At 39.7% G+C, this 23,710-nt stretch overlaps 1 long non-coding RNA gene across 1 annotated transcript in view; it reads right to left on the bottom strand.

Moving 5' to 3' along the window:
• Positions 1-335: 335 nt before the first annotated feature.
• LOC139593445 (uncharacterized) overlaps positions 336-23,710 on the bottom strand; it is a 34,465-nt gene continuing 11,090 nt past the window's right edge. The window contains exon 2 of the long non-coding RNA XR_011680301.1: positions 336-433. This is a non-coding gene — a long non-coding RNA (uncharacterized lncRNA). The remainder of the gene's footprint in view (positions 434-23,710) is intronic.

Below are 23,710 nucleotides of genomic sequence, written 5' to 3'. Positions count from 1 at the left end.
GCCTTCTGGTTTGCCAACAAATAGACATTAATGAACTTCTCCAGGTAATAATAATGGAGAGCTTGGAAAAAGTCAGGCCCTGTCATCCATAGATTTTTCCATCAACTTTTAGTCAAAATCAGGTATTTTCCCCTGCCCATGCAGAAGGGTTGCACTGGTGTTTTACTGGATTGGACTCCATCCTCCTGAGGGTCCCTTCCAGCTCTGCATTTTCTGTGGTTTATTTCTCATCTTTTCCTTCACCCAAAGCCTGCAGATTTTCCTGTTGAGGAAATAATTTTGGGAATCATTTTTGGCCTCTCCTGCAAGAATTCTAATAGTTGGTATCGCATTAATTTTTTTTTTTACCCCATATTTGCTTTTTATTTTTTTCTTTTTTTTTTTTTTTTTTTTTTTTTTTTTTTTTTTTTTTTTTTTTTTTTTTTTTGTGTTTCTCCCCAAGTTTAAGGAAAGAACCCTTTGGATTTAGTTGTGTTCCAGCAGCACAGCCACAGCTGGAACAGCAGTGAGGAATGCCCAGGGATCAGATATGAGCCTTGGCAATTTTCTGTATCATCTATTTCTTACACTTCAAGTATTACCAGTTTTTTTTTCATCTGTTTGCCTCAAAAAAAAAAAAAAAAAAAAAAAAATCTGTGTTTAACACATATAAAAATGATGTCTCTACATAGCTAAACTTTCTAAAACATTTTCCATCTCAGAGAAGGCTGAGCTGTTGAATAGTTCACTAAAACCTGAATCAAGCTGAGTATAATACAGAACTTGGTGTGGTCCAGCTGATGGAAGGAATGGATTTATTCATTCCCATGCTGATTTACATTTCCCATGGTGAAATACTTTGATTTTTTGCAGTGTTTGGTGCAGTTAATGGAGGCAGCACCTGAATTTCAGAGAGATTTATTCTCTTATAGTGAATTTCCAGTTCCCACCTTCATTAAAGCTGCACCAGACTTGCCTTTTGGGTATTTGTTCTTTTTAGGACCCCTACAGCAAAAAATCACTTTGGTCCACCCAGCTATTTCTCCAGCATGATGAAAAACACAGACACTGATTCATATGATGTAATGATGGATATTTTAAAATGGTTCATGTTGGTTCTTTTATTTCCTTAATTCAAGTTGGAAATTTATCTGAAGCATAGAGTTTTATCCAGAACCAATAGAAAAGGGTGGCTTGTACGTGGAATAAAAATATTGTGTGAGTTTTTCAATAGTTTTTAATAATTTTAATGTCCTCAAAATATTAGGAGGTGGCATAGGTCCTCCTTCACTCTGAAATAAGAGAAAAGGTTTTCTTTTGAAATGTCTTTAATTCAGTATACAATTATTATTTTATTTTTACCATTTATTTTACCATAATCAGTTTTGTTGTTTCAGAAATTGTACCTTGATCACAAATGCTTTAGATATGACCAAGGGAAAGGTGTTCAACTTAGTACTTTCTTAATCAATAATTTTTTAAACTGTTTATTGGGTGCCTTGGTAGCTCTCTTAGCTGACATGAAGTATTTGTATTTTTCTGCAAAAAAGCCTGTTGCCATCAATAAAATAACAGCTTGATTCATATTAGCAAAAGACCCTATGGCTTTGGTTTATTCCTGTCTCCTGTCCAAGGGGGTTGTATCTCTTCTTGCTTTTGAGCACTCTGCAAAATGTGAATTTTCAGCTGGGGCTCCTCTTTATACCCCATCACTGTGCAGAAATGAGGAATATTAACGTGTCCTCCTGAATTTTGTGCTGTGGCCTTTTTGATCAGGGGATGAAACCCCAGCGGGTCTGGAATCATTTTAATGCTCTAATGTAGGTACCTGAGGCTGAATCTGCACATTTGGGTTTCCCTGATCTTCAGGTCAGGTTTGCTATTCAAACAAAGTGCCCCAGCCTCTTCAGAGCCAAGATGTGGGTGTGGGATGAGCAGGAAAGTTGGGCCAGGGGTAAGGAGGTCTCAAGGAGGCAATTGGTTGGTGTTTCTTGGGGATTTTCTTTAGAGGAGTTCATTAATAAAGGCAAAAAATATCTAGTTTTGTTGAATTCAGCTTAGGAAAATCCTGCTTGGTCTGTAGAGACCAAACTCCCCATCTCAGATTGTGTCAGTAACAATTCCAGTGCAGCCAGGCTGGTGCTCACCTATTTAATCAGAGAGTTGGGTGGGTCCAGCTTGTTTTATTATTATTATTATTTCAGTGTATTCAAAATCCATGGGCACCACAGAAGGGCTTGGGTTGGCTAAAATCCATCTGTTCCCATCCCCTCATGGAGCTGGAAGCCCAGCCATGACTGTGGGGTGAAGGAAATCCAGGAATTCCCCTCCTTATGTGCTCAATTTATTTCCCCCATGGTCTCCCAGGGAAGAGGTTGAAGGTGTTCCCACTAGGATTCCCTGCTGGAAAAGCACAGTCATTAGGAAGTTAGCTTTTTTTTTTTTGAAAAATGGTAGAATAACAATCTCACCATGTAATCAACACCACCTTCAACCAGTCAGTGGATGGTCCTTTATCTTCAAGGTTCAGGGAGTGCTGCATTATTGAAGATGTGCTCCAGCCCCCATTGTCTAACATCTAATTGCTGCTGGGATTAATTCCTTTTCCCATCAAGGTTTGTACGTAAAATAAACCTGAAATTTGGACATGGGTTGCTGGATGTATCTCAATTTAAAATAAAACAGTGGAAGTCCTTTCCTTATAGTGGCTGAAGGAAACTCCCTCACCAGACTTTTCAGCAAAAAACAGAGCGGGGTTTTTTTGTCGTTTTCTTTTTTTTTTTCCCCAAAGAAAATTGGAAAAAAAAACTAAAAGAAGCTCTTTTAGACTCCTTCCAGTTGATGCTCCATGTTGTGACACGTCATGTAAAACTGCATCTGTTATGCTGAAACCAGAACATAAGAGAGACACTCTTGACATGAGGAATCACAACACGAGCGAACAGCAGGAACGCTGAGAGCGCAGCGCGGTGCTTCTTCCCCTAACCCCAGCCCTGGGAGAAACGAGGTATTTCACAGAGCTCCCAGCTCCACTCTATCCACATTTCCTCCCCAATGGCTCTTCCCCTTCTCTCCAGGCCCAACCCAGCCCTTCCCACAGGGGGAAAACTGGTGGGAACTCAGGGATGCCGAGTCCGAGGGAAGTTCTGCCCGAGCAGAGACCCCAGGATCAGGCCTGGGAGGTTTTCCTGCCTGGGAAGTAGAAAATAGACTCAGATTAAGCGAGCAGACTTGTTATTTGACAGTTTATAAAATATTTTAGTATCTTTTTGGCAGTAGCAGTTTGAATGTTGGCAAATGTACACATTGCTTGCAGTTACAAAACCTTGTAATGAGTATTTCCCACTGTAATAGCAGCGAGCTGAAATTTGGATAAACCACTTAGACTTGTGAACTCTGACATGCCTGGTAACTATGTCTTTGCAAAAAGAATTTTGTCAAGTATTGGAGCTCCTACTAATAGCACATCCATCTTTCTGCACACTATAAATCTTAAGAAAATTTCTATTACTCTGCAATTTGTCTGGCTTATGCTATTTATTAGCCATTTTATTCTGCTGCTTTAAGAAGTAATGTGATGTTCATTTTATTGCTGGTTCAATAAATTGTTAATTATAATGCAGTGATTGCTGCTGACGTGATTTAAAAGCCACATTAGCACTATAGCATTAAGTTTTAACTATTTTACCCTTCAATTCCCTGTTTATACAACAGTAAAAGGAAAATAGCCATGGACTAATTTAAAAAATGAAGGTACTTGTATCTATTGATCACATGATATACTAGAAACTTTTGTTGTTTTTTTGTTTTTTTTTTCTTTTTTAAAAAGGTTACATTCAGGTCTGAAAAAGAAAATGCACCAGCTGAGCATGGTCTTCCTGTTCAGCGAAAAGTGTTCTTAAAGCAAGATTAACCCCAAAGTTAAATTAACAGAATTACTTAGTTAAATTAGGACAATTGGCCTAATAGATTAAAGGAACAAAATACCCAGATAAATCATAATCATTTCATAGTTATGTGTGGCTTTTGGTGCCCATTTTGTATAACAATGGAGCAGAAGGGAGGCTGAGATTGGAAATTGTACCTATTTTCTCCAAGAATGTTGTAAATGGGATTGGGGGAAGTCTCCTTTTTTGCTGATTTAAAGTAAAATGTAATTGCTGTGAGCCTAATGATCCATCCTTGGCTGAGCAAGGAGAGAGAACTGACTCGGGTCCAGAAGCCACACACAAATATTGGGCAGGATGGATGGAATTATGGAATTCTGAGTCACCTCCTGCCTCTTGGATACATGCATCAGACACAGAGATTTTGGGTGAAAATATAAGAAAAATATTTACTTTTCTTAGTTATAACATGTGATTAATTTTTTTTCTTAATTGAGAAAAACACACCCATAGAAAAATGGGGGAGAACTGGAATAACTATGGAAACTGGTACATGAAGCTGTTTTATTTGCATATACACACATATATGTTTAATATCCATAAAAATAGGTATGAATGGATCTAAGACTTCCTGTAAATCATGCACCACCAAAACCGAGGTGGTGCTTCTCAAAGACTAGAAGCTAGAGCTCATAAATTCAGACAAAGCCATTTAAATACACAGGAGAATGCAAATTTTAACTGTTCCCAAGTGCCTTTGCCATGGATCCACCTGATTCCACAGGGAATCTTCCCCATCACCAGACTTTCAGGCTGCAGCATCTCTGGTTAAAGCATCTTCTGAGTCCTGGGCAGCTTTGATATGTAATTAATAATACAAAGAATTAAAAGAAGAAATAGGAAGCTGTGGTTAGGAGACACTGCCTGGTTGACTTGTCCGCATGAATTGCTGGATCATTGTAGTCACAGGCTCAAAAATCAGTTCTCAATTTCCCAGAGTGTTGAGGAAAAATATTGGTAAAAGCTGGAAAAGAAGCATGCTATGGAAAAAAAAAAAGAAGTTTCATGGTCTTTCAGAACATTTTGGATACACCAAAATTACGTATATGTTATAATTTTCCAAGCTGCTCCATCCTTCCTCCAGTTTTTATTGGGAGATCTACAGCTAGACAAACCAATAAATCACAGCACAAAGGCTTTCCTTGCTGGTCAGAGACCTGTTGAAATGAGTTAAACCCAAACCCTTTAGAGAATCCTGAAAGGGAGAAATCTTACCTTTAATTGTCTGATTGAATTAAAAAAATCTGCCTGGAAGGGACCTTTTACTCTTTGACTAAGTCAGAAATAGTTATTAACTTGAAGACACCCTTTCCAAAGGTGAACTTACAGTGGTTTTGTTGTAAGAAAAGAGCTTAAATTATTTTCTTGGGGAAAGGATATTTTCCCAAAAGAGAATAGTTTCTGCCATGGAAGTGTATTTAAAAAAAGCAAACCACAACACCCAAACTAAGCCAAATTAAAGAGGAAAAAGCCTCCAGCAAATCAGCAGTTCATCCCACATCTGAATCTGGATAAATAGGACTTTTGATAAATATTAACTTTTTCTATTTGAATTTCTTTTTCTATTTGAATTTTTTTTTCTATTTGAATTTCTTTTTCTATAAAAAAAAATCTCATTTTATTTGTGTTTAAGACACTAGCTGAACTGCTTTCATAAAAGGTTAGATCTTGGCACTGGTCGTGGTAAAAATTACAGATATTAACTTAGATAGAATTAATTTAGCTAAAATTACAGAATTAAGAGAAAGTTTGGCTGCCAGCTGGCTCCAAGATTCCAGGCTTTGGGAGCAAAGATCTGAGCTAAAGGGACTGATAAAACTTCTGGAGCTGCCATAATGTACTGAAAATCCTATCCTTGACTTAGTGCTGCACAACATTCCAATAAAAGAAATTAGGGCATAAAAAATGACTGTGGCCCCTGTTAAGCAGATTTAAAAGTGGTAAACTAATTGCAAAAAAGTAATGGGGATGTTTTCAGCCACATCTCATGGAGACCCAGCCATGGCATAAAGCGTTTCCATGGAATGAGTAATGACCTGGAAAGAAAAAAACTTTTAATGCTTGCAGATCACACAAGAACTGAGGGAGTGATAAATAAGGAAAGGGGAAGGTAATCTGTAGAAAATCCAGATTATTTGGGAAGAAGGGACTGGTTGGCAGAGAGAGCTTCAAGGGTGATTTTAGTAGGTTGGATTTGTAGGATTGGGTTTTTTTTTGAATGAGTATTTGACTTAGAATTTGAAAAGTTTTTGGTATTTGGAGAAAATAAATTTTTTTATATAGTTGAGTTGTATTTTGTGAACTGTTTTTTTTTGTTTTTTGTTTGTGATTTTGTGTAAAATTGTAATTTTTGTTTATTTGTAATAATGGAAGTGGTGAGAGGTGGTGTTCCCCCAGAGGAACTGGTGGGGAGGGGACAGTGCTACAAACCCAGGACAAAATCACTCTCTGAACTCTTTAAGGAGCAAGAATTTACCCACCCTGGTTTTCCAGGGTGGTGAGAGGCTCTGGCCTGGGGCAGCAGGGTTTGGATTGGGGATGCCCAGGGAATTTCTGCTCATTCCAAGTTGGTCAAGGTGCTCAGCATCCACGGTGCCATGCCAGGCCTTTTGTGGAATTTCATATTTCAAGGTTTTCTGTGTAAAAGCCTGGTGTAAAACCTGCACTTTTGCAAAATTCTGTCTGGAATTTGTTGAAAAATTCAGATCAATTCTACCCCTGCCAGAGTAGTCAAACAGGAGACTTTGGGGTAGGAGGCTGTGCTTATGCTGCTTTCATTGAAACCCCCAGCCTGGAATTTATCCCCACCCCAATTAATTAAAATAAATTACATGTGAAAGTGGATAAGTGTGGGACAGCCCTGCCCTAAAGGAGGGTTAGAACTAGATGGGCATTAAGGTCCCTTCCAACCCAAATTATTTTCTGATTTTCTGCATTATTTATCCTCAAATAATAAATAAAGGACAGAAGGGAGGCCTGAACTGATGAAACTCCAGGAATGCCCCAGCACAGCAAGCTGAGCAGCCTGTAAAGGGGATAGAAAGGAAATAGTTAAAAAAGGTAAACCAAAACCAACCCCACAAGTTCCATGCCAACATTGCATGCAGCAAACTGTCAGGAGAGGCAGGAGAGAGGGGCTGAGGTTGATAAAGCCACCAGGACGTGTGGCTGCTGCAGCTTTGCTCAAACTGTGACTTTGGAAATGCCAGTTTACTGCTGCCTCTAAACAGGACATAAAAAGTTATCCACAAAGCCATAAGAGGAAAAAAGAAACTCCTCATGAAGTGTGAAACCAGATGCTTTATGCTGGAGAAGCACATTCTGCAGCCTTCATGTTGTTGTTATTTTGTTTTGGGGGAATGCTGCAATGTGCTCAGTAATTTCCAACAGAGATGTGGGCACAGTTTGTGCCCCAAAGAGTTTGTGCTGGGTGGATTATTCCTGTTTGAGGGTGGGGACACATTCCACAGAGACAGATTTATAATAAATCAGTTTATTTGTCAAGCTGTGACAGTATTTTAGTTTAGGAACATCATATTGGGTATTTTTTCAGTCAGCTCCCAGCTCCTAGGAAGGATTGAGTGCTGGTGCTGCTTATGGGGTTTGGGTACCAAGAGGGTTCTGACAGGAGCTGAGGAAAAGGTGGTCACCCCAAATATCCTAAAAACACTCTGGGCTTGTCTGAAATCAGGTATTTTTCTTCCTAGAAACATTCAGGATCTGGAATATTTGTTATTATGAGAGTTTGAAGCAAAGCAATACTAACAGTGAATGGTGAAATAGCTTCTGTACAAAAGTATTAAATTAATTTTGCTCATGAGAATCATTCTGATCCTTAAAATTTTTGAGGAAGAATGTTAAAAATGTCTTCTTTTTCTTTCATGACTTTTTTTGTGGGTTGTAGGAATTATTTGCTACTTAATCACATAGCTAAAATAATGCAAGAAGTAAGGAGAACTAATTTCATTCTGACTTTATTAGTGAGCTGATAAAATTGTGAGAACCTGAGGGTCAGATAAATCCTGCGTTAAAAAAAAAAAAGGTATTGAATGTATTGAATTATCTACATGGAGTAGAAAAAGTGAGATACAGAAATAAGTTCTGATTAATAAGACAAAGGGAAATGGTGCAAAACAGATGGCATCCCATTCTGCCTTATGATTATGCATGATGTCATTACAAAACACTGGGATTTTTGTGTTAGGTGATTAGAGACCAAATTAGCAGCTTAACTTTTTCTAAACTTCAGCTTAATTGACAGAATTTTACATCCCATTGGTAGTGGGCTCCAAGAAGCAGTTCCTGAAGCAAAGGCTGCAATGGGGAGTAAAAAAAGGGATTAAAACCTAAGACATTTTTCTGATTTATCCATCAGATTTTGATTCAGTTAATCAGTTCTAATGTGTCACTTTTTTAGTTGAGTTTTTTACAAAAAACAGAAGAATTTTCCTCGATTTCTTGCTAAAAATTCCAGTAGATTGGAGTGTTTGCAGTAGGAAGTTGGTTTGAGGAAGGTAGAAAGAAGACATTATGTGGTGTATGTGTGTGTATAGAAATAACAGTGAAAATCTAAATATAGTAGAAAAAAAACCTTTAAATTTCTTTAAAGGTTTAAATTTTAAAGGTTTTAAATTTAAAAAAAAAATTAATGATGGGTGGGAAAGACTTGGAAGGAAACAATGTTCAGCACTGACTGAAAAATGGAATGTGTGGGGCAAACAGGAAAAAAATCTCAGGCAAAGAAATGCTTTGGAAAGGAAGGATGGAGAGGCTGCTCTGAGGGAGGGCCATGAATGAAGTGCCACGAATTCCCCCTGGTGCCAACACTTTGGGTGGGTCACAGGAACCCAGAACTCGCACGGGCCAGAGGGGCAAGGTTAAAGAAATGATGATGGGAGGGTTTGGGAGCTCCAGGCCTATTTTGGATTTTGCTGCAGCAGGGATATTTGCTTTCCTTGCTGTACTTGAGCACTGGGCATTTCTATTTCTGGAAATGCCCCGAGAACGTCATTCAAACTATTTCAAACTCAGGAAAATTTCCTGGGTGGTTTTCAGTTTGCATTGCAGTTCCTCTTGTCTCTTCCTTCCAAGACCTCTCTGATAAAAAGCAACAGATCCTGGAGATAAATCCAGGGTTTAATCTTTGTGAGAATTATGGGTTGTTTGTTCTTTGACCAAAATGACTTTGTCTACATCTTCTCATCTTCTTTTTAATCTTTGGTTTAAATCAGGACAGGAAGAATGTTTCTTAGCAAGATTTTTTTTTTTTTTTATTTTCCCCCATCATGATCTGAGATATCAGAGGAGGGAAAGTTTATTCTTCAGGCATCTCAATGCCTGGTGCCAGTTTGGTTCAGTGTTTTAGTGTAATTTACTCATTCTATTTAGTTTTCATCCAGTTTTTAATTTGTCACTTGTGTGTCATATTGATAAATGTTTACTTTAATGTGTGCTATTTGTTAAACAAAAATAGACATAAAGAGAAGCCACAGTTTTGGTTTCCTGAAGGCTGCACTTGTATTTTAAAATACTTAGTGAATTCTAGATGCCTGAAGTTCCAGGAAAAAGAAAAGTAAAAAATAGGAGTATTGAACATGTTTCATTTACAAATGAAGTAAAAATAGGAAAATAGTCTCACATGGAGAGAGCAAAATCTGAATTAACAGTGCAAGTAGAGAGGGAAGAGCACAGATATTATAGGAAATAGGGCTTGGAGGCAGGATCAGCTGTGCCCAAATCCTTCATGACAGATCCTTGTCTAACTGGCTCTTTTCATCACCACTGATGGACTTTCCACAATCTCTATAGGCTCTTTTTTTTTATATTTTTTTTGTTAATGTCTAATCAAAATCTCCTCCTCAGCAGTTCCAGCCTGTTCCTATTTATCCTTTTTGAAGTGGACACAGGGAGCAAATTCTTTGCAGCTCCCACCCATCTATGTACAAACTTATCACTGCTGATCCTTCCCTTTGGGGTCACCCAGCTCACTTGGCATCACTTTTATACAGATCATGTTTTCCAGCCTTTTGTTCCTTATCTTGAGAGTTTAGGCAGGGAAATAAAATATTGTGATAAAATATTATGTAAAAATATTTTAGTATTTTCCCCCAGTGTTTGAGCTGGGTTGAATATTCAAGCCCAAGTCAAATATAATAATTAGAAATGAGTTTCTGATATTTGTGGTTGGTTTCTGTGGTTGTGGTTATTTATTTTTATTAGGCTTTGCCATGAACAATAGGGTCCAACATCATCCCCCACCTCTCTGTGCTTATGTGGAAAGGACAATTTTGAAGCTGTGAACAGCCTTTTATCCTAAATCTGTTGTTTCTACCAAAAAAACTCAATGCTGAGTCAGGTGGCATTTGAAACATCTTCATGAAGACATTTTTAAAACAATTTTTAAAATTTAAACTGGTTTTGCAGAAGGAAAAATGGCCTTCAGAGCTGAGCTTGTTCTTTGGCTTGGAAGGGTGTGGGATGCAGGACACTTCCCCTTCCTTCCCCTTCTCCTGACACCTTGTGCATGGAACCATCACTAGTGGCTGAGATCAGGCTTTGGGAGGCTGAAATTTTTAGGATTTGACTGTTTTTTTTGAAAAAAAGATGAAAGCAGAGAATCATAGAATATCCTGAACTGCAAGGGACCCACAAGGATCATGGAAGTCCAGGTCCTGGCCCTGCACTGACACTCCCAACAATCTCATCATATCCCAAATTTGTTGTCCATGGCAGAAAATTCATATTGCTCTTTCATATCTAAGATACAGACTATGACTGTAAAAGAAAAAAACCCAAACAACCAAAAAACCCACCCCAAATTCTTGCCAAATGTTTTGCTTGCCTAGAGAAAAAATATTGGTTGAATATTATTTCACTTATATTAACCCCAGGAAAATTAATTTGTGAGGGAGATTAAAAAAATCCCTCCTGTGCATTTCCAGTGTTAGAAAGAAAATTATGTCCTTTGATTTTGTGTTTATATAATGCACAAACTTATACATTTAAGTCACCAGATCAGCAATTAGCTGTTGAGCTCTCTTTGAGAGATTTGTGAAATGTTTGTATTAAAATCAGGGGTTTGTTTTAGTTTTATAATCAAAGTCCCCTGTTTTGTTCCCCATCTATTTTTGGCCATCAGTTTTTCTAGTTAGCGTTAAATTTTGCTATTTTTATTGAATATAACACTGCCTCTTGTACCGAAAGGGTAGACATAGGGTCCCATTTAGCAGCAATCCATTTTCCAAAAATTCATGTAAAGAAAAAGCTGGGAAGTTCTCCTTTATATTTTTTCAAACTTCAGCCTTCTGTCCCTCAGGAAAAGTGCTAGTTGAGTCAGGAAGCTCAGCTTTTTGGGACACCAAGGCCCTGAAGGACATTCCCAGGCTGGCAGGAGCAGAGTTTGACTTCCCAACTGTGGGCAAAATCCTCTCCTGATGCCAGAGGATTGGTCCCCCCGCTCCACAGTCAACACAGCTTAGAACTGCAGCCACAAAAATCTGTTTGCTCATCACTTTAGTCTTCCCTGAGCGTGCCTAAGTCAGGAATAGATTCTCCCCCGGGCCAGGATTTGCCTGATGTGACTCGTGATGTTTGGAGGCAGAGCTGGAGCTGCCCGGGGACCATGATGGGCAGCCCTGGAGCTGAGCTTCCCTCTCCTGGTTCCAGCAGGAGGAGATCCCTCTTTGCTCCCTCGTTTTCAAGCTGGGCTCGATGGCTGAACCTGAATGTGCAAGCAGAATTCAGATTTGGGGTGGTGTTGTCTTGATGCAGGAGGCAGTGGCTGCGCGTTGGAGGCTTCCCACCCAAAAGATGAGTTCGATATTTCATTTCCTGTGCATAGGATGATAAATAGGAAAATGGGGAATAAAAGGCAGCTTTCAGCCACAGATCCCACTGGAATGTGTCAAGAAGCAGAGCTCAGTGAGGCTCCTATTTGAGATATTATTGTTATTTTGAGATACGATGCTGCAAAAAGAGCTTTGCCCTAGGGAGAGAAGCACAAACCCAAGCTGAAGCTGAAGGAACTACCTGGTGCCAGTAGTGATCCTTAAAGTTTCTTTGAACTTAATCACCCAGCATTCATCAATAATTCATCACGTGACTCTGTAATATTGTTATTTGCTCTGCTTTTCAGGACAGCACTGCAGGTAGCGAAAGGAATGGATCCCTTTGCCACTTCAGCCCCATCACCCTCTTGTTTCAGGGCCTTCAGGAGACCCAGCTTTATTTGTTTATTCCCAATTAATAACATATTTTATTATTGTTCTAACAACGCAATTACTTCAATTGGGTGGTAAAAAAACAAAAGAGCAAAAACATTACAGGGAAAAGTGCCTATGGAAAGCTTGTCAAAGTGTCAGTGACCCTCCAAGGCTGCTCCATTTATCACAAATGGCTTTGTTAATGCCCAGCCCCAGCAGCACTTAGACTTAATGCTCAGCACAAAGCCAGACAATGGGAGATAAACACTTGATAAGACATCTATTGTCATATTTATCATTTACAACGCGCAGCAAAAGCCTGATGGAACATTTATGGGGTGTTTGGAGTGTTGTCACCAGTGCCACCCAGGCTGGAGGCAGGGCTGGGCCCAGCCTGGCTGCCAGGAGACCTGGTGGCTGCAGGGATCAGAGGAGGGAAAGGTTTTTAGTTTACCTTTTTTAACTATTTCCTTTCTATCCCGTTTGAGAGGAGAGGGAGAAGATGGAGAGTCTGAGCGTGCCAGAACAGCAACGAGGGGAGAAGGAGGAACTGGGTTCATCCTAAAGGTTTTTATAACCAGCAGGAAGGTGTGTGAGGGATGAGAGGAAAGAATTAGGAGTGGGTTTTGGGCACGCATTAGCTCCGAGCAGTGCTGGAACCATCCTGCTCTGCGTGGGTGCCAGTGCCACCGTCCTGCTTGTGGAGCAGCTGCTGGGCTCTGTTCAGGCTCTGGGCAGGGCACTGCTGCCAGAAATGCACCCCAGAGCCTCAGGGAGCAAAATTCAGGTGCTGTTTGGCCAGGGAGACAAATAACTTTTGACTGCTTGTTCTTCTTCCATGGCAGCTCTTTGTAATCCCCCACATGAGACAGGGTAGCAAAGCACTCCTCTTCTCCAGAGGAAAAATCCCTACTATTATAATTTTTTCATTACAGCTTAAACATTTTCAGTTTTAAAAGAGGAGAAAAATAAGGATAATTTGCTAGATCTGATTTCTGATGCATTTTGTTCAGTGTTATGTAGCCGCATTTTTTTCTTTTCTGTGGGAAATTTGATACATTACTTGAAGTTAACTACATACAAGAGAATACTAAATAAATTCACTTTATGTGCTTCCCTAATTAGTTTTCAGTCATGTAATTCTCTTCAATACGGAGCTGAGAAATCCCCAAGTCTACCTTGATGTAGTTAGTGTCACATACACTGATCATGTGAAATTGAATTTGAATTTACTACTAATATTTAAACACGAAAGCTGACTTGAACCGTATTTCCCCCTTGGATAGAGATGTCGCTGCTCCCTGTAATGAGCAGCATTATGTTGAATACTTAAGCCAAGAACAACCAAGTTACAGGAATGGGGCATTAATCTTGGAGAACTGTGGAATTTTGTGCTCTAGACAATGCAGTGTCTTCACATTCCTTCTTACACTTTAATTACTTGAGATGAGGTTTTGCAGCCTGTGTTGCTTGAGCGTATTTGGTGGAGGTGGAGTGGGAATATGGAGATCTCCAGGATCTCTTGGATAACTGTAAACTGACTATAAGCACAAAGCTACGTTATTTATATCACCTTCAGCTGCTGGATGTAGGAAATGCAACAAATTCCTGTCCAGATCTCCCTGACTTTGCCCCCAGATCTGAGGGTGGGTGTGGGGTCCTGCCAGTCCCACACTTGGGGCTGAGGGAGTTGCTGAGTGTGGGTTTGGTACCACATTCCTCCTCTTGCAACTATTTCGCATTCTAAATTACTTAAATCTAAAATCTGAGTGTCTCTCTGGTCTCTCCCTCACCTGGGAGGAATGATTTTCAAAGGCTGAATACAACAAAATAGTGCCAGGGTTTCTTTCTGCAGTTTTTGGGGTGTTGTGGTTGGAGAGATGGGGCAGGAACTGCTGGATTTGGCACTTGGATGGCACTGCAATGTGGTGTAATTAATGTTTCTGCATCATTCACTCCTTACCTGAGCGGGTACCAACACCTGGATGGCTTTAATGAACTCTGCAGTGCTTGGCTTTGCTATCATCACTCAGCGTTTGCTGATCAACTCATGCACAGATTTGTACAGGGAGGGGAAGAGGCTGGAGCAGGAGAAAGCAAAATTTGAAATGTCACTGTTGGATCTCTCTGGAAACGTTTAGAAAAAGCAGGATTTAAGTCTTTCTCAGTACCTTGGAAAAGGGTGAATTCCACTGAAAATCCTGCACAGTGAGGATGTGAGGGATCCCAGGCCAGCCTCAAAATCCCTTGAGGGGTCCATGCTCTGTAATCCCCCAACTGGTTCCACTCTCAATATCATCACCAGATTAATTGGCACTCATGCTGTAGGTAGAACTAATGAGGAAGGTAATTATTCCTTCTGTCATAGCTGGGGGAGGAACTCAACATTGCACAGTGAGGAAAAATAATTTTGAGGAAATAATACCAAATCATCTACAGAAGCTTAATGAAAACAAACCCCAATTCATTGAAAATTGAGTTCTGTGTGTTTTTGTAGCCTTTTCCCTCTCCTTTCCTCAAATCCATCCAGATCCTTTATTTACTTATTAATGGGGTGTGGTAGATTTGTTCCTTAACACGCTGGATTTGCTATTCTACTTAAAGACTTTTTAAGATGTTGTTTCTAAACTAATTTACTGAGCCTGCATAAGATTAAAAAATTCCTCTTTGGCTGAGGAATCCTTAAAAAGTGGCAAAAAAGCAACTGGTAAATGAGTGAGTTGTGACCCATTCATGGGAATTCCCATACATTGATTTAGGGTTTGTTGCAAGACAGCATTTTGGGTGACTCCTACCAGACCTTAAAGGAGGAGTTTGGTTGAAATCAGATACCAATTTTGCTATTTTTTTAAAAAGATAAATGAGCGCTGAATGCAGAGCTGCTTCCTTCTGTATCAAGCTGCAAGGAGAACCCAAAAATTTGGTTGGTGAAGTTGCTTTTTGACCATCTCAGAATGGATGAACTCCTCTTGCTGCTGTTTTCTCAGCAGCAGTTGTGCTGTGGTGTCTGCAGGAGGAGGATTACACTGCATCTGGCAAAGGAAATTACGGATTAACATGTGCAATATGGAGAAGAAACATTACAGGAAAACTGTCATTTGTATTTTACAAGGAAATAATCCTTTAAGTCTCTTAGGGCTGCAATAACTCCTTCGTTTCACTCCCCTTTTGGAATACCCTGTGAATCCTCACGTCAGAATTAGTAACAAACAAAACAAAGCTCAGAGGAATCTGGACTTTTTCAACCAGAAAGGTCAGTGCTAGAGAAGAGATTTTAGAAAGTGTTCCAGGAGCTACCAAAGGAGCCCTCCCCCCACAGCCAGACCTGGGATTTTGGGAATTCTCCAGGTGCTGAGCATGGTGTGGATTTATCCAGCTGCCTTTCTCCTTTCCCTCAGTGAGAATGTGGAGTGATGCCCTGCAGAGGGGCTCGACCACTTCCCAAAACCTGAAGAAAACTGGTTTAGAGGCCACAGGCTCAATCTGTAATTTTGCTTGTTAATAATTCCCAGGAGAAACATTGCTTGGAGGTCTGGAAACACTTTAGGTTAGCAAAATACCTGCTAATTCCTGCTCTCCTTGGCTCCTGCAGCAGTTCACCACTTCCAAATCATGGTTAAACTCAATGATCTTTGAGGCGTTTTCCAGTCTTACAGATTGTGGGAAATCATGGTTGGGGTTCAATGATCTTAGAGGTCTTTTCCAGCCTAAATGGTTCTAAGGCTGTGTGCTGCTGCCTCTGGTTTGCAGTGAGGTCTTGCCCGCAGCATCCAACTTCCCAGATTTGCTCAGAATGGGCATAAATTATTTTCTTCCCCAAAATTGGATTGGAGACTTTAGAACTGCAGTCATGAGGCCAGAGTGGGGATTTCTGCTGGAAACAGCCTCGTTTCCTTTGTTTCCTCATTCCCTGCAGTTCCTTAGCCCAGCCTTTGCTGTGGAACCATCCAGTGTCTGTAGAGTCACTGCTCCAAGCTGGCTCATTGTGGAACAGGAATCCTGGGCCTTGGGTCACAGCATCCAGCCATTCCCTACATGGGATTGTGGCGTTTCTCTTCAGCAAAGGCCTTGGAAGAACTTTCCAACCCCCATTTTGGCATTAAAGCGCTGGTGCCACTCTTCCATCTGCGGTGTTTGCTGTTTTCTGGTGGCCAGAGGGTCACTTTGTGCTGTGTTGTGAGGAAAACCATTTTTAAAAGTCCCCCAAAAGCAGCTGTGTGACTCCAGGCTTGGTTGAGGAATGCCATGGACCCAACAAACATTTTGATGTTGACTTCAGAGCTCTGGTTGGAGAGACAGTTCCACGTGTGCTTCTCGCTCTGCCCTCAAGATTGTCACCTCCTTCTGAGCCAAACACTGAACTGGGAGGGAATTCTGAGGGAAAACCAGCCAGGGATTGAGCCAGGGATCTAAATTTCCAACCTTTGGGAAAAATTTAGATCCCTGGCTCAATCCCTGGCTGGATTTCCCTCAGAATTTAAAGCTTCAGAGGGAAGTGAGATGGCTTTGGCCGTGGTGGTGTGACTTGAACCCAACATGGCAGAATGCTGGGAATGCTGTCATCTCCCTGTTGGATTTCTGGCTGAGCTAAGAGCAGCTTTAAGCAACAATCTGTATTTTTTTTTAGCCGATTCTACATCTACATTTATTTTTTTAGAGTTTTTTGGCCTTCTTTTCTTTTTAAAGAATTCCTTGGTGTCTCTTTTCCAGCCTTCCAAGAAACAGTTAAATGACTGAACCTCAAAGGTTTGAGCACTTCTACAAACAACAGTCACAGGGAGGAAAATTAACGGTTTTCTGTTAATGACTCATATTAGTCCTCTTTGGTGGTCCGAAGCAATGGATCAGATATTTTTTATTTTTCTTTTTTTTCCCCCCATTTCTTCCACATTCCTGTCATTGGGCTGCTTTTCTGATTGCTAGTTTTGTTGTTAAAAATGTCACTCTCTTTATTCACCCTTCTCCCCATAGAATCTTTAAAACTAAATGCAGGAAAAGTGGAATATACCTGTCATTTAGACCAGCTAGAACAAAGGTTGATAGAAAATACATTCCTAGTTTGAAGAGGCTTCCCTGCTGATTTTGTTTATCAGAAAATGGCAAGTTTTGTTCCTAATGGACTGAAATTTAAATAAAATCTGACTCTGGAAATAAAAGCAGCCATTATGACAAAATAAAATTATATATTTTATAGGAGAAATTGAATTAAAATGCTAGTTTCCTTTGGTTAAATTCTTTTACATAAGGAAATGAATAAAGGAGAGAGAGTGGAATAGAATGAGATAGAAAGCTGATTGTTGAAGTAAGCTTTTTAAAAATCAATAATCTCTTGTAATTTATATTTTTGAAAAAACTTTGAACAGACTTCCATACGATATCTTGAATTATAGCTACATTTCTATGTTTCCTTTCATTAGAAGTTGAACTGGGGGTTAAATAGAGTTTCCCCCCTGGGATTTCAGGTTCTTATCAGGCTCTGGTTTTGGACTACAACCTTCTGCAAAAGCAAAGCATCTCCAGAACCCAAGTAATTTGAACAATTTTATTTATTAATATTAATTAAGTAATTATTTTTTTCTAAAAATCAGGTTATTTTACATGCCAGGATGGGAACTGAATGTGAGGGGAGGTGGTGGAGCCACATCAGGGCTGGGGAAGGTGATGGTTGGAAGCAATATCCCTGTTGGAGACTTGGCTTCCAGGGAGATATTTCATCTGAATTCAAGAGATTTAAGATTCAGGTCCAAAAAAATAGTGTTTAGAACTAAAATTTACATTTCTGTACACAAATGTGTGCTCTCACAGAAATCTGTGGGCCTTACTTTGGCACAGAATGCTTGAGAGACATCCTTGCATTCCTTGCAGGTGGAGGGGTTGTCCAGATTTTTAGGGAAACCAGGCACTGGTTTCCCTAAAAATAAATAGCTGGTTTTGAGATAGACAAGTAAAGGAGTTTGTAAACCCTGAACTATTAATTAACTTCAAAGGGAAGGCCAGGGTTGCATAGAGCTGTGATAATAAAATTTAAAATGCGTTCACAGGCAGGTCATGACTCTAATTTGCAAATTTCCCATCCACGAGCTCATGGATGAGAGGTAAAGCGGTGGTGAGGGGTAGTTCATGCATCTGATTTCAATTCAACATTCCACCTGGGACCTAGGTGAGACTGCATGGGAAAATAAGTCCTGGCATATTGCAAATCCTAATTCAAATTTAAAGAAAAAATACATTAAAAATCCAAAAATTCATTCTTGAATTCTCCTCTGCTCCCTCAAAATTATGACACTTTCCCAGTGCAGTATTTCCTGCTGGGATGGAGAGTGAGGGAGGTCTGAGAGCACCAAAATGTTGATTCCTGCCCTTCTTCTTGGTATGAGGGGAAGAACCACGTGCTTCCATGGAGCCTGGCAGTGGAAATGTCACATGGCAGCCATGAGGCCTGGGTGTGACTGGAATGGCATCGTTATCCCCCCAGGAATCCCTGCCACCCTGAGTGTCAGCAGGGCTAGAATTATTGTCTTTAACCAGCAGCTGGAGACATCTGCTAGCAGATGTTTTAAAAGTGCTTTGAAGATGAAAATATCAAATTATTATTATTATTATTATTATTATTATTATTATTATTATTATTATTATTATTATTATTTATTAATTTTTTATTATGGCTGTCCAAAGTGATTGCTGTGATCACAGAGTGCCTTTCTTACATGTCCCTGATGACAAAATATCCTGTGATCTCTGAAGGGTTGGAAGCAATTGCTCTGTCCCACAGGAATGTGCATAAGGATCATAATTTGGGCAAAAGTTGGTGCTGGCATGGCTTCAGATCTGCTTGTCCTGGTGGTTTTTGGGAGGATGGAGGTACCTGGGACATTCTTCCCCACCAAATTGCCATCCTGTGTCAGGGCTGTGGGCTGGCACTGGTCACACCTTCACACCAGTGGCTGCTTGATTCTCTGTCCAGTGAGGAAATGTGGAATGAATCAAGGAAATTGCCATAAACCCACTGATTCCTGATTTCCTGATCCCTGCAATAGCACCACACAGGATTCTATTTTTCTTTATTTTCCTTTTTTCCCCTTTTTTCCTCCCCAGTTTACTGGTTTGTAAGGTTGTGGTTTAACAACTGGTTTTGCTTTTTTACTTCCAACTGGAGCCTAAGCCAAAACTGAGCTAAATTGAGGTTCCCAGGTCTATATTTAGGCATCCAAATGGAAGGGGTGTGATGTTCCCCATGCACCTTTAATGGGCTTCACACAGCACCCACCGAAACGAGGGGGTGTGAGAGAACATTCCACCTTTCCAGCTCCTGCCTCATGCTCAGAATATCAGGTTTCAAGCCTAATTTTAGCAGATTGAACTGAAAGAGTTCAGCTTTCACAAGGACAATCCAGTTTCCAGGATTGCTGCTCAGTGTTGGGGACGTTGCTTGCACACAGGTGGGAGTGCTCCTGCTCGGTGCAGGCCTGGAAGGTCACCAAGAGCTTCTCACTTCCCTCTGAAGCTCTAAATCTTTTGAAACCCTTCCAAAACATTCTCTGGTCTCTTGTCCAAGGGTAATCAAGGCTGGAGGAGTTGTTTACATGCCCCTTTTTAGGGCAGTTCACCCCCCTCAAGGATGAAACCACCCCAAGTAACTTTGCCCTGCGAGCAAGTCCTGAGGGTGTGTTTGGTAATCAGGAGATACAGAAATCCCTGTGAGGTTTGTAGGCAAAGCCCAAGCTGAGACAAAGAGTTTCCAGAAACTAAATTGCTTGTGTTAGTCCCACCAATTCATCTTCAGGTTTTCTTCTTCCCAAACAAACCTGCACTGGCTGAACCCACTCGTAACACAGCCAGCAAATATACATGCTTGTATTTTAACTCTCATTAAGGAGGGCTCAGTTTCTTCTTTCCCACTTGTCTTTTTATTTTGTTTTTTTTTTTAATTATTGTTATTTTATATTTGATTACATCCTATTATATCTGATACTTACCAGAATTAAGCTCTCCTCACTGTAATGAAACCTCAGTGAGCCTGGAGGGCTTTGGCAAAAGTAACCTCGGGCTCGTTTGTCGAGATGGTTTTGCCAAGCCCACACAGCTCTAATTATGTCTTTTCACTGGCCTGGTTTAAACTGTCCCCTCTTTCCAAAGTCTTTTGTGTGTTATTCAGGAATACATTGTTACAATGAGCACAGTATGTTTAGAATAAGTTTAATTGGATTTGGTAGCCAAGCAAGTGTACGTTTTTATTAGAGGTACTGACGGCTTCCAGTGGGGATAATATTTATACAGTGGTCCAGAATTGTTTGCATTTAGGAGAATAAATAAAATGAATAATATCCAAACAAGATAATTAAAATGTCAATTACAAAGTACCTTTAATTTGCTCTGGCTTTTGATTTGCATATTCCTTCCTCTACTTTGAAGACAAAGAAAAATACACTCGATACCAAATTTCCAGCTCTCAAATATATCACATAATATGATATATTAGCAAGTCACCTCCCTTTTGCACTGTATTTACAGTAAGATTGCAGAACACCCATATTTGCATATTTGGACCATTTTTTAGTGCACAAACATTTTCTGTCTGACTTTTTCAGATGTTGACTTTCATTTCTGTTTAATCACAGTGTTGTGGATGAGGAAAAAACCCTCAAACCAAACCTAAATAACACACAGAGAAACCCTTAAAGTTGTATAGAATACTGGCTAAAAGCTGTGATGGACAGGTAGTTCTAGAAAATGGATTTTATTTGCCACTGACCTCTCTTTATGCAGGTATTCATATTTAAATTTTTAAAAAAATCAACATTAAACAAAATAACCTGTCCTGTTATTATATATATATATATGAGATGTCTTGCCCTAAAGAAGTAGACTTTGAGAATAGCACTGTTTTTAAATTTTGTGTTTGGAGCTTCCATGTCAAGAACAAGATGACAGAAGGCCATATCATTAAAACCTTTGTGAACCTGTTGCTTTTTACATACCTGGAGTTTTGTCTTTGTTTCCAACATAGTCAGCACTTCTAAAAATGCGTAATCTTGCAATACCTGGGGCTATGTTTGTGGTTTGAAGTAGCAAATTCTTTCTTGTGATTCCTTTTTTGTGATTCAAAAATGGCCATTTTTGAGCAGGTTGGGCACCTTCTGTCTCTTTATTTTGCTGTTGTTTTGGTAAATCTGATTTTTTCAACACTTGCCATGCCTGTACCGTGAATTAGTTGTCGTCAATAATTATTGCTCTCCATTTTGATCTTCTGTGTGGGTACTTGGCAAAATCTGTAGGGACTACTTGAGATGAAAGGGTTGCTATGCAAATAGGAAATCTTACTCCCCAGTATTTGTCACCAGTTGCAAAGCACAGATTTGGAATGAGCAGTTGTGTGGCATCCTAAGTAAATAGGGATGCTGGGCTAACACAGCCTGTGGGGCTCCAAGACAAGTGGGAAAAGCAAGTTAAGCTTTTTATTTTTATAATAGTTATTGCTGCTCTCCATTTATTTATTTTATTTTTTTTTGTTCGTTTCTGGTGGGCTTTGTTAAGCAGATCTTTATTCCCAGAGACCGAAATGTACTCCTCTTTCTTTTTCCTTGAAAATTAAAAGCTTCTACCTTAAAGAAGTGAATGATACATTATCTGCTGTCTCTAAATTGAACCCATTTGGAGCTATTTGCATCCTGTAGAAACCTACAGCTGAGTGCTGTGCTCAGAGGTGTAATGACTGGTTGTCACAACACGCTGGAGGTGGCCCCATAACAAAATGATCCCCTGTCAATCCCCTTGCAGGAAATGCTCTGGCAACCTGTAATTCAGCCTCAGTATTAACATCCTGCCTGGGTTTTGTTAAATAGCACTTTCTAGGAAGTAGATCTGCTGAACTTGTGCTTAATAATGTTTTAAGGGGAATATTTGATGGAAGTTTGAGAAAGCATCACATGGGGTTAACAGTGATTTGTCATTTGTTTCTAATTAAAGGACTTAATCTCTTATCACTGGAACAGCCTATTTTTTTTTAATACTAAAGGCACAGATGTGAATAGAAACATATTAATGAGATGTCATACTACACAGTCATTTAGTGTTTTGTTTAACTTAAACATAGCAGAAAATGTGCATCTAAGTAGACACATGTAATGACATTGAGATAGAATTCTAATTCCCTGCATTTGCATAACCTTTCACAGCTTCCACCTTGCTGCAGCTATCCTATTCCCAAAATTGCTGTTTGTTACAGCAGTGAAAAGGTCTGAAATCACACCATGACACTGCTTTCCTGTCCGAGGGGCTGGGATTGCCCTCAAACCAAACATGGTTGCCTGTTTGACTTGGTTGGTTCCTCTTAAGACTGACAAAAAAAATAGTGTGTCCAGTTTGTCAGTCATGGCAGTTGTTCTTGTAAAGTGATGAGGAACAAGGACTGGCCTCATCCTTAGATATCAGACATTCCAGGTACATGACAGCCACTCTAAATATCTAAAAACTGGGAAAAAGTGACACAAACTAGTTTCAGAATCACTAAATCATTAAGGCTGGTAAATCCCTTCAAGGTCATTGAGTCCAACCTGTGACCAAACCCCACCTTGGGCACTTCCAGTTTGCAAGAGTAAATCTTTTCATGCAGGTAGGAAAGGTCCCCATGTATTAATTTAGTGATTTAGACCATTAATGAGCTTAAACCCACATTTAAAAATGTTTGGGCTGCTGTGCCTGTTTCCCTTACTTCTTTGCTTTGTTATTTTCATAGTGGGAGACCAATTATAATGGGTTACATCCCTTCCTTTATGACAAACTGTTTCTTTTGGCTAGGGTGGTTATGAAAATTAAGGCTGTTCATTCAGAATTCCAAATTTTTCCCTTTCCTCACATGCACTGTAAGCTTCCATTAAAAATGAAAGAAATCACATGCTAAAAACAATACTGGTTTATAGAATAAGAATTAACAACAACTATAGAGCAAAATTATATTGTTTTAACATGCAGAGGTTTTTATCAGGTGACTCTAACCTTTGGCTGCTGCTCACTGTCAAGAGCAGCTCATCACTTGAGGGCTCCATAAATGTTTCCTGGCATTATGAAAGATCCATTGAGAGAAAAGGACAGAAATGTGTTGGTTTTATTTGGACAAACATTCTCCTTTTGTGAAGATGTTCTCTGTTTCTTAATGGAAGGATTGTAATGCAAGTGAGGATATTTCAAATTTTTGTACTGGCTGTCAAATATAACAGAACTGGATAGCCTTAAAAGTTAATAAAAAATAATTGAAAAATTGAGTGCTTATGTGCACTGGCTAAGAAGGAAAATTGGAATCAGTTTTGGAAATAAGATCTTTGGTGTTCAGTCTTGGGTTTTCTTCTTTTAGTCATTCACAGGTTTTGATGTTGAGTGAAACTCAAAGGGCTGCACTGCAAACTGCAAACAAAATCTGAGGATCAATTTGGCTTTTCCATTTCACCTTTACTTATTACTCATTTCACCTGTGCATATTGGGTGCTCAGGAATGTGATGATGACAGAACTCTTTATTATCAGGGATGTCCCCACATCCAGCAAGGAAAATATTGTCCACTTTTAGGATCACAACAACAGCTATGAT

The sequence above is a fragment of the Agelaius tricolor genome, unplaced genomic scaffold (assembly GCF_023055355.1).
Source record: "Agelaius tricolor isolate 1412-34295 unplaced genomic scaffold, bAgeTri1.0.p SCAF_10, whole genome shotgun sequence".
In the NCBI taxonomy this organism is placed as follows: Eukaryota; Metazoa; Chordata; class Aves; order Passeriformes; family Icteridae; genus Agelaius; species Agelaius tricolor.
This window is presented reverse-complemented; position numbering and strand designations above follow the sequence as displayed.